The following is a 10,460-nucleotide window of genomic DNA, read 5'->3' as shown; positions in this document are numbered from 1 at the left end:
AGGCCCCTGGGAAGTGCAGGCTGCCGGGCAGGGGTGCGCTGGGGATCCAGCTGCATCCCCATAACCTTGTGAAGCCAGTAACAAGGACCCTGCAGAGGGGGCTGTCACATCTCCCCCTCCTTCTTTGGGTCCCATTGCTCTTCAGCTGATCTGCTGTTGGCCCCAACGGCCACTCTGTGGGCAGGACCAGAGGGCCTCTGGAAGACCCCGAGGGGGATGAGATTCCCTGGCACACATGCTGTTCTTCGCCACCCACCTCTCATTTACCATCTTGAAGAACATGAAGAAGGACATGTGTCTGAGAGTCTCAGACTTTTACTTAAGAGGCAGAGCAGATACCCAAAGATGATGCTTCAACCTGCGGTACCCGGGGCTCCTGAGACTGGAGAAACACAGGAGTCGTTTTCTCTGCCTAACTGGGGGGAAGAAGTAAAATGTGGGACCCGGCTACACAGGCTGGGCATTTTCCCAATACAGTTTGAATCCTGTGCCACAGCTACTATGTGGGGGGGCACTCCAAAACCATTCTCTAAGTCTCATGTACCCATCACTTCTTTAAGGGTTGGCAGTATAGATGGACTTCTGTGTCTCCTCGTTATAAATTTCATCTTTAATCATCACTCCCACAAAAGGGACTCACAATTGGTTTCAGGATAATCACGGAATAACGTGATGAATGGAGCCCAAAGCTGTAGACCTACTTTATGTGACACGAGGACCGTGGCTTGCTTAATGAGTTCAGTGATATATTTATGACCCTCATGTTTCACTTTCAACCCAAAGCCTAGAATATTTCATAAATATTATTTTATATCAAAGCTTGTGGAGTCACTGTTCCAGAAGTATTTTATCAGTCACATATTTTCTCTCTGAAATTGCTCTCACGAGATCAGAACTGTGTGTGTGATCCCACAGTACACATGCAAGAAGGAAGCAGATGCACAGCCCGGAGCTGTTGTACCGAGCCCGGCCCTGGAGACGAGACACCGGCTTCTGCTCTGGCTCGGCAGCAGTATTGTGCAGGCCAGAGACCAGGTCTGAAATGTAATTTGAAAAGACATGAGACCAGTGGATAGGTTGTTCTCTCTCCTGCCCTGGGGCGCACAGTGAGGCAATTGACAGTGCCAGGGAAGGAGGAAAACAGGACTGGGTGTCCCCCACCCCCAAAGGCCAATGATATTTGGGGAGCACAGCAGGTGTGCTCAGATCCAGGGCTGCAGTGGGCTGGCTTAGAGCACGTTTCTCCTGCCCAGGTTTGAAGGATTCTGAGAACACATACACTGATGGAGCTTCTGAGTGACACCACTTCCTAAAAGAATAATTTAAGTGAAGTACAGTTGAGCCCAGCATCCCGTCTTTGATCTTGGCCTCGAATCAGCCAGCGAGCTCGTTGCAGCAGATCCTTGTTTATTCAGAATGTAACTGGTAATGCTTTGGCACAATCACTCATTCTGGGAAAACCTGGCATCTGACGTCAAAGTCACATTTCCTTCCCTTGGAATATATCCGAAACCCTGACATGTGAAAACTCAAACATCTCTATGGCTCTTTTGGATAAATCATGAACGACACTGTCATAGTCCTACTGGCTGCACATACCTTTATTATTTGTCAACTGTAAAAGCCAAACGCAAAGCCAGTAAGTACTGTCCAGCATGTGGGCCTTGTCCCAGCTGCCTTCGATGCCTCCCAGTAACACGTGGGGCTGGGCCTTGGGGTTGGCATCCAGATGCCAGAAGCCCTGGGGTGGCTTACCCCTGGCAGTGCTGGCAGGAGAGCTCCAGCTTGTCTCTGAGGACAGGCTGACTGTCTGGAGAGGACCAAGGGGTGTGGAGTGACAGGTGCTGTCGTCTGCCCAGTGCGGACGCACAGTGCACAGCCGGGTGACCCCTACGTCACTCTCTCATCCCCACTAGGAATCAGATGGTCTTGCGGCTCTTCCCCTTTTCTTCTCCTGAAACCAGTGAACATCATTCTGATCTTTCTTCTTCCACAGTTCACTTGTTTCCAATTTCAGTTTTTCATGCTTTTTTCTAAAGCATAATATATTCTGGATGTAACTGTAACACTTCCATGCCGTGTGCTCATCCCTGAGATCTCATAACCCAGCACCTTGTGCAGATTAAATATGTGCAGAATAAATGAATGAGCTGTTGAATGCATTTGTTTTTTGGCCACACGGGCACACACCATTCATACCAAAACCCTTGCAATAAATCATGTCATTCATGGGTAGAGAATGGGAACATAGTTCACTGTTGGAAAAAAATGTTCCTATTGATTTGGGATCAAACTTGAAAAGTGATAAGTTGAAGAAGGTTAAAGAACACGGAGTACTGCACAATGATCTTAATGGATTTTTTAATGTTAAAAAAAGTACCCATCTGGTTCCTTTATCGAAGGAGGGCTTATTAAAGAGATGTTTAAGGAAATAAACAAACGAGGACTGTGTCTCGTGGCAGGGGCCTCAGGGGGACAGAAAGGGCAGCCTTTCTCATTCTTAACGTTCCTCATTCTGAACGTGAAGCCACTCTCAGGATGGGACACTACCCCCCTCAGCAGCAGGAATCGCCTGAGCTTCACTCTGCTGCCTTGGTGGCCAGGCAATCGGGGCTTCTGGCTTTCTGATAGTGGCACGCGACCTTAACCTCAGGATAACTTATTCTTCCGAGGCTCCTTTGGCTGCTGCTTCCTCCCCGCCTGTCTCTGTGGGCTCCGGCTCTGCTGGTCTCTGCTGCCTGCCGTCTGTGCTGCACTTCGCTTCCACTTTTGTCTGCTAACTCTTGTCTCTGTATTTCACCTTCAAACTCCCCAAGAGGAGAATCAGATTAGTCTATTACTGTGATGAAAATCAAATTAAGCCCCAAACCTGGAGCATGGATGTTCAAACTAATGAAAACAGGCCACACTCTAATTGCTTCAGTGTGCCTCAGAAACCAGAAACCAGCAGAAAACAGAAATAAAAATAAAATCTCTGAAGTGCATTTACAAATCCAGAGAAAACAGCCCTTTCCCCTTTCCCTCCCCCTTTCCCTCCCCCACCTCCCCTTTCCTTCACCTTCTTCTCACTTCTGTGCGGCTAGACATTTCCATCGTCTCTGTAGTAGCGGCATCTGCCATGTGCTGTTAGAATTCCAACACCCTTGGGCTGCTTCTGGCTGATTTTCACGTTGCAGCCCAGCCCTCTCCCCACTTCCCACTCTCTCCTGTACACACACTAGATACTTGTGTTTCCGTTACTGCTTCACAGCTATGGGCGTCCGTCCCGCATGGCCCGCTCCCCGGCTCACCAAATCCAAGCTTCTGGCTGGGGAAGCCAGGCTGGCAGCGTTGTCCAGTGGAAGGGCCAGGGCACCCTGATTCCCCAGGTGAGATGGAGGACCCTGCAGCCTGGGGACGTGCCTTCCTGGTGGGGCTCCATGACACAGGGCCTGCTTTTTTTTATTCAGTCCATTCAGGGACTTTGGAGGCGCACATGATGCAGGAGCAAACCTTTTGAAACTCGAGAATTCAGCTCAGTTCTTCTTACCTAAATCACTCACGTGTGTGGCTGTTTCGTCCCAGGGAGGAAGGACTGATGAATGCTGTCTTACAATTTTCCCTGGGCAGAGCCATAAAGTAGAAGCAGAGGCTATTTGTCTTTTGTGCCTGTGGTGACGATGTGGTGATCTACCAACAGCCAGTCCCTCCTTGTCCCTTGTTAATGAGACCTCACTCAATTGGCTGACTGAGGGAAGATGGAACATCTCCAGAGGATGAGCACGATTAGTCTAAGTCAATCAGGAGAATTCTGTTCCCTTGGTTAGTGATTAGATTTGAACAGTTGGGGAGTGGGGGCATGTGTGGCCCACCACTGGCCAGTGAAATGTAAAGGTAAGTCTGTTGGAGACTTTTGGGAAACATTTTCCATTCTGATGAGGACAGTGGTACACAAAGTGAATTTACCCTTTCCTTCCTGCCTTTGCATATTATTGTAGATAATGTGATGCTTGGAACTGTGGCAGCCATATTGTGACCAAGAGGAGGGAAAACAAAAACATTAAAAAATCAAGAGCTGGCAGAGAAGCTGGCTGAGAGCCTTGATCTCATCAAACCCCTAGACCAACATGGAACTTTCTGCTTCTATTCTTACATCTAATAACGAACCCTTATTGCTTGGCCAGTCTTAGTCAGGTTTTCTGTTACCTGCTGCTGCCAAAAGGTCCTTGACTGACTTGTCAGGCACCAACATTCCTTTGGACCTTCTGGGAGAGGCCCGCAGTGGTGGATTTAGTCTGGAGAAGCTGGTGAATACACGGTAGGGAGGGAAGATGAGAGGAGAAGATGGAGTAGTTTCCTTTTTGATAACCTTTAGGCAAGAAACAGCCCTAGCCCCCAGGAAATGTCAGGATCGGCTGTTGTCCCCCCCCACCCCAGATTGCAACCTCAGTCATATGTACCTATTTGTCTCTCTTAGAAAGGAAACAAGTGAAGAGAACCCGAAGTCAAGAAATACCCTCTATTTTGTTGCTAGGACAATGGGCTGGAATAAGATGTACTACATGTGGAAGAGAGAACTAGCCCGGAGCCATTGAAAAGGGGACTTCCTCTGTGAAGGCCTGAGCAGGGACACTGGGGCAGCAACAGGGAATCTGTGTACGTGTGGGTAGCAGTTTGCACTGCTAGAAATCCGAAACCTGTGGGCCTGGAGTGCATAATCAGCAGCCGGCCTGAGTGGACACCGGCCTCACCAAGGGAACTGTGAGCGAGAGCAACAAAGGAGGGTCTCTAAAAGGTAACGGAAAATTCACCCTTACCTTAAAAAAAAGTCACCTTTGAACACCTGCAAGGCCCAGAACATGAATGTTAGATCCCAAGGGCACCTGTCAGGTGAGATGCTTCCTGTCCTTTTTTTCTCCTCTGGCCCCGCCCTGATCCGGTCACTGCGTGGGTGGAAGGCCGGGGGACAAGGAGGGTGCCTGGTGAAGCAGGAGCCCCCTTTTCCCCTCCGTGACCTTCCAGCCCAATACGAACCGATCTGCAGAGAAGCTCGAACTTCTTCACAAAACTTTAACAAATTATTTTATGGAAATTTTCACAATGTACAAAGGTAGAATCAACGGTACTCATCCCATGATTTCAACAATTATCAGTATTCTTTCAAGTTTTACCTACCTTCCCCAACACTTTTATTCCTGGAATATTTTAGAGAAAATCACAGATATCGTATCCCAGTCCTGGTAAATACATCATTTGTGCCTCTAATAGATCAGGGCATTAGAAAAACAAAACGTAACCACAATGCTATTATCACACCCAACCAAATGTAATACTAGTCTCATAGTATCTAATATTTAATAGGTAGTCCAAACTGTTTTCTCCCTTGACTCAAAAATGGATTTTTCAGTTCATGTATTCAGAGAAGGATTCGAACAGGAGCCTTGCATCCCATTCTTGAGGCAGGTCTCTGAGGTCTTCACGTTACTCCTGCTAGATTTTACCAGCTACTGATACTTGCCCCCAAGATTCACCATTTCATTAGGGGGTTGAAAAACTGTAATTTTGTAACAGTATAATTATTTCTGCATTCATTACCTGGGACCTTCTAGTAAGAAGGGTTTTCCCATCGGCTCTTTGCTCACTCAGAAGCATAGCCTCTATGGGAAAGGTGGACCAGGCGCCAGGTTCTTGCCCTTGCTATACCAGCCTTCAGAAAAATGTGCAGGTGTCCTAGCAACCTCCAAAGGTGGCCAGTAGGTTCGGGGTTTTTTTTTGACTTGTTTGATTTTGCTTGCTTTTGTATTATCATGAGCCCACGAGTTTTTGTACATTTGATTGCGAGCATCCTTCTTCTGGATGCCCAAATTATCCCGTCTTTGGTGAACCAGCTCCCCTTCCCTTTGGGTCCTGTGTCATTTAAAAAATATCCTGGGTTCTTTGATGGTTTCCTTATCTTCAGTTTCAAGATATCTTAGGCACATCTTGCACATTTCCTGCCCCAGATCTGACATCAATCATTTCTCCAAGCAGCCCTTGTTCCTTTCAGTGTGAAATAGTATTTAGAAGTCTGTATGGAGAAGCATTTAACTTTAAATGAATGTGGAGCCTTGAATAGTGCACAGAATTGGGTAACTTTGATTACAGAGAAATAGACTGTGTTAAATTGATGGGAAGACTTCTCTTTTCTGAGGATGTGAGTCCTGGGGCCTACCCTAACTCACATCTAGCTGTGAACAATTAAACGAACATTTCTAACCTCAGGTTTTCTCATTTGTAAAACCGGAATAGCAATACCTACCTCAACAGGCTATGACAAGGATGAAGTGAGAGAGTCCAGGCACTACGTTCTTATTCCAATTAAATGTTCACCAAATAGTGGTAGTAATGATAATTGTGGTTGTCTCTGAAATCCAAAAGAGGGACTCACCCTCCAGGAAAGTTACCCAGAGGGTGGAGGGCTCAAAAACAATGGCCAGGTGGAGCAGGCACAGATGGACTCACAGCTGACCACAGGCTGACCATGTACACACGCTGATACATAGACACACGTGTGTGCACAAACACACAGCTTTGCAGAAGCACACCCCGCACCGCAGGGTGCAAGGTCCTAAGGAGATGGCACATCGGACATTCTGACGTATGGGCTATTACTAATAGTAATTGCACGATTCACATATAAACTTAGCTTAGGAGATACGACTGTTGCCCTGAGAATTCATGGGTCGGCAACTAGCCACTTGAAACAATGAACACCATTGCTTTGGGCCATGAAAGAAAGGAAGAAACGCCACATGTCCGGGACATTTCGAGAGCTGGTTGTGATTTCACCCACTGCTTCAAATCGTGCTGCAGACCCTGGCTGTTCATATGATCTACTACCACACTGCGGAAGCACAGGGCTTCAGATAACACAATGAAGCCCAGTTCCTGGCCTTTACTAAAGGAGCCCACCAGGTATGCAAAGTAGTTAAGAGTGTGGGGAAGAGCAACACGGAAAAGAGCATGGTCAGGAGGGAAGGCATTTGGCCATAAGAAAGAAATGTCTTTGGTTGCCTTCTGCTGAGATTTTGGGGTTCTGCAAAGCAAGCACTGTGACAGCAAATGCTGACTTGCATGTGGCACTGCAGAACAATGCCTGGGACTTGGTGGTGAATAAATAAATGTTATTAGTTTGATGGTTAATTTTATGTGTCAGCTTGACTGGGCTGAAAGATGCCCAAATAGCTGGAGAAACATTATTTCTGGGTGTGTCTCTAAGGGTATTTCCAGAAGAAATGAGCATTTGAATCAGTGGACCGAGTGAAGATCACCCTTACCAGTATGGGTGGGCGTCATTCAATCCGTTGCAGCCTGAATAGAACAGAAAGGTGGAAGGGGGATGCATTTGCCCTTTTTGCTTGAGCTGAGATGTCTATCTTCTCCTGGCCAACTGAAGCTCCACATGCCTCCTGCCCATCCAGTTCTGCCACTGGGACGGTACAGTAAGGCTGTGTTACCAGAAAAACAGAGAAGAACCAATAGAATGTGTACACACACACACACACAAATATCTGTATATCTATATCTTACTATGTTTTACATATATATATATGGATAGAGAGATTTATTTTAAGGAATTAGCTCATGTGATTGTGGAAGGTTAGCAAGTCTAAAATCTTTAGGGCTGGAGAGCAGCGTGGAGACCCAGGAAGAGTTGGCACTTGGATCTTGAGGCCGTCTGGGGGCAGAATTCTTTCTTTGTCTTTGTTCTTAAGTCCTTCAGATGATGTGATGAGGCCTACTGCATTATGGAGGGAAATCTGCTTTACTCAAAGTCTACTGATTTAAATGTTAATCTCACCTAAAAAATATCTTCACATCGACATCCAGACTGGTGTTTGACCCAATATCTAGGTACCATGACTCAACCAAGTTGGCACAGAAAACTAACCACCACAAGGCCTTCCCTGGAATGAGGCCTTCCCACCAGACTAAAAGGGATCATCTCCAGGGCAAAGTTTGACTACAACTATACCGCCCACTAGAACTCCTGTAACAAATATTGGGTAAGTGGTTCCCTAACCTGAAGGCACTTTGACTAGAGACGAACCTGGTGCTTGGGACGGATGGAACCATCATTCACCCAAAGAAGCAGATGGAGGCAGCCTCCCAGGCTCTGGAGGAAGGTGAGGAGCTCACGAGTAACTGAGACGCTTCGGTGCTGGGATCTGCAAAGACATATCCAGTGAACGTCACTCAGGGTTCCTGCAGGCTGCCACCCACCTGAACACAGGAGCAGCCCACAGAGTGTCTGATGAAGACATACGTAACACTGGAGAAGCCCATTTGTTTGCTCTCCACCTTGGGGTCACAAGCCCGAGGACAGGAGTGTGACTTTCTGCGGTAGGTGAAAGGGGGCAACAGATCCTTTGTTACTGCTCTCACCAGAGGCAAAGGCAATTCCCCTCCCCTTGAAACTGTGCTGGCCTTAAAACTCCCTTGACTAACAGAATGCAGCAGAGGTGTCACTGTCAGTTCTCGGGAAAGCCGGCAAGCCTCACGTTTGTGCTCTTGGAGCATAGCCATCACGCTCTAAGGAAGTTCAAGCTGGCCTGCTGGGGAGGCCACGTGGGGAGGCCCCGGAGCACGAGACGGCATGTGGGGAGAGAGACGCTTTGTGCGGGGCATGTGAACTGAGGCCTCCAGCAGAGAGGCAGCAGCCAGCCCTCAGACGTGTGAGAGACCCTCCCAGGCCTCCCAGCCCCACCCAGCCCTGAGATGGGTGCATAAGTGCAACCAGTTCTCACTGAGACCAACAGGAGGACCACGGGTCTGAGCAGAATCATGAGATACAAAATGTCATAAGCCGCTGTGTCTTGGGTGAGTTGTTACGTTGCAATAGATCATTAAAACATACAGAGAACAAAAGAAGCAAGGGCAATATTAAAGAAATTTATTTAGGAAAATATTCTGACAGTATAAGAAAAGGAGAATGATGTAAAAAAATGTTCCACTCATGACTTAATTTGATGTAAATCATGCAAAGAATGGGGAAGAGTCTAATGATTGGAGAAACAAGAGTGATTTGATGGTGGAAAAGCTTGTGGACGCTGGAGAGAAGCTCATTTTTGCCGTCACTGACTGTGAGGTGGGGGGATACGTTTTCTCATGTGTAGCTTGGTAAGAATTCCCGGAGTTGCAGCTTTCAGAGCGGCTGAAGGAAGGCGGTTTGTCCTGTGGGAGGCATGTGGGAGAAATGACTTTGGCGGCTGTGTGGAGGAGTATGTGTAATGAGTGCCCAGCCTACCCGGGCACCAAACGCCTGGGAATAGTGGTAGCAGGGAGCTTTGATGAGACGTTCTAAGTGAATTTCTTGCTCCTGGTCTGACTTTGGGACACTGGAGCCCAAGTGCAAAGAATTGGACCGAAGGCAAGCCGTGATGGCTCTGGTTATTTCAGTGCCGTGTTGAAACCCAGCTGATGGGGAACCTTCCCATGGAAGCCCAGGCTTCCAGACTGGCTGCTTCCCTCTCACCCACAGGAAGTTACATTTATAGAGAAATGAAGGCAGTTGGGAAGTGTAGCTCTCGGGGGAAGGGTGTCCCCAGATTGGGGTGAGTCTCCTATGAATCTGATCAAAACAAAGTAAGTCAAGGGAAAGGGAAGGTTGGGAGAAAAGCGTTTACTTCTTAACAGTCACTAGTCGGGCTCCCATGCGTCCTCATTCTTTGCCAGCCCCTTCTGGCAGGAACTCCATGGGTGGGTCCTTGGTGACTGACAAATACCAGACCAATTACAAACCAGGAATTCCCTTAGTTACCCTCTTTGAGGGGACACAGGGACCAGCCTGTGGTGGTGATTTAGGGAAAGGTTGTTTGTGTTCTAGCAAATGTTGTGGGCGTGGGGATACTTAGGTTGGGGAGACTACGTTTGGTCCAGTGAAAATACACATTATAATGTTACAGTTTTAACAATATGTTTTCAAATGTTTTAATTCTTAAATATTTAAGATGTTATAGTTTTCATTTCATTTTACTGATGGTAATATTTACTGAAAAGAAATAAATTTTTATAAAATCATATATTTTAATCGTTTCCTTTCCTTATAAAATACTTTTAAACAAACTTTATTTTTTAAGAGATTTTTAGGTTCCCAGCAAAACTGAGTGGAAAATACAGAAATTTCCAATATATCTTCTGCCACACACACATCCTGCACCAGAATGGTGCACCTGCTACAGCTGTGCAATGCATGAGAGATACGGACAGATATGACCCGTATTCTCCTGAAATTTGTAGCTCAGCCATGAAGAGAGACAATTAAATAGAGAATAAAAATTAAATGGGATGCTAATTTTACAAGGACCTTCACCCTTCCAGGATTAATGTAGTGCCTGACACTCAGTTTTTATTGAGTCAAATTGTCCTTCAGTGCAAACGATGCTACTGATGTCATATTGTTATTGAGAGATTATAGGGAAATTAATTTCCTGCTTATTTTC

The sequence above is a fragment of the Manis javanica genome, chromosome 1 (genome assembly GCF_040802235.1).
Source record: "Manis javanica isolate MJ-LG chromosome 1, MJ_LKY, whole genome shotgun sequence".
NCBI lineage: Eukaryota > Metazoa > Chordata > Mammalia > Pholidota > Manidae > Manis > Manis javanica.
This window is presented reverse-complemented; position numbering follows the sequence as displayed.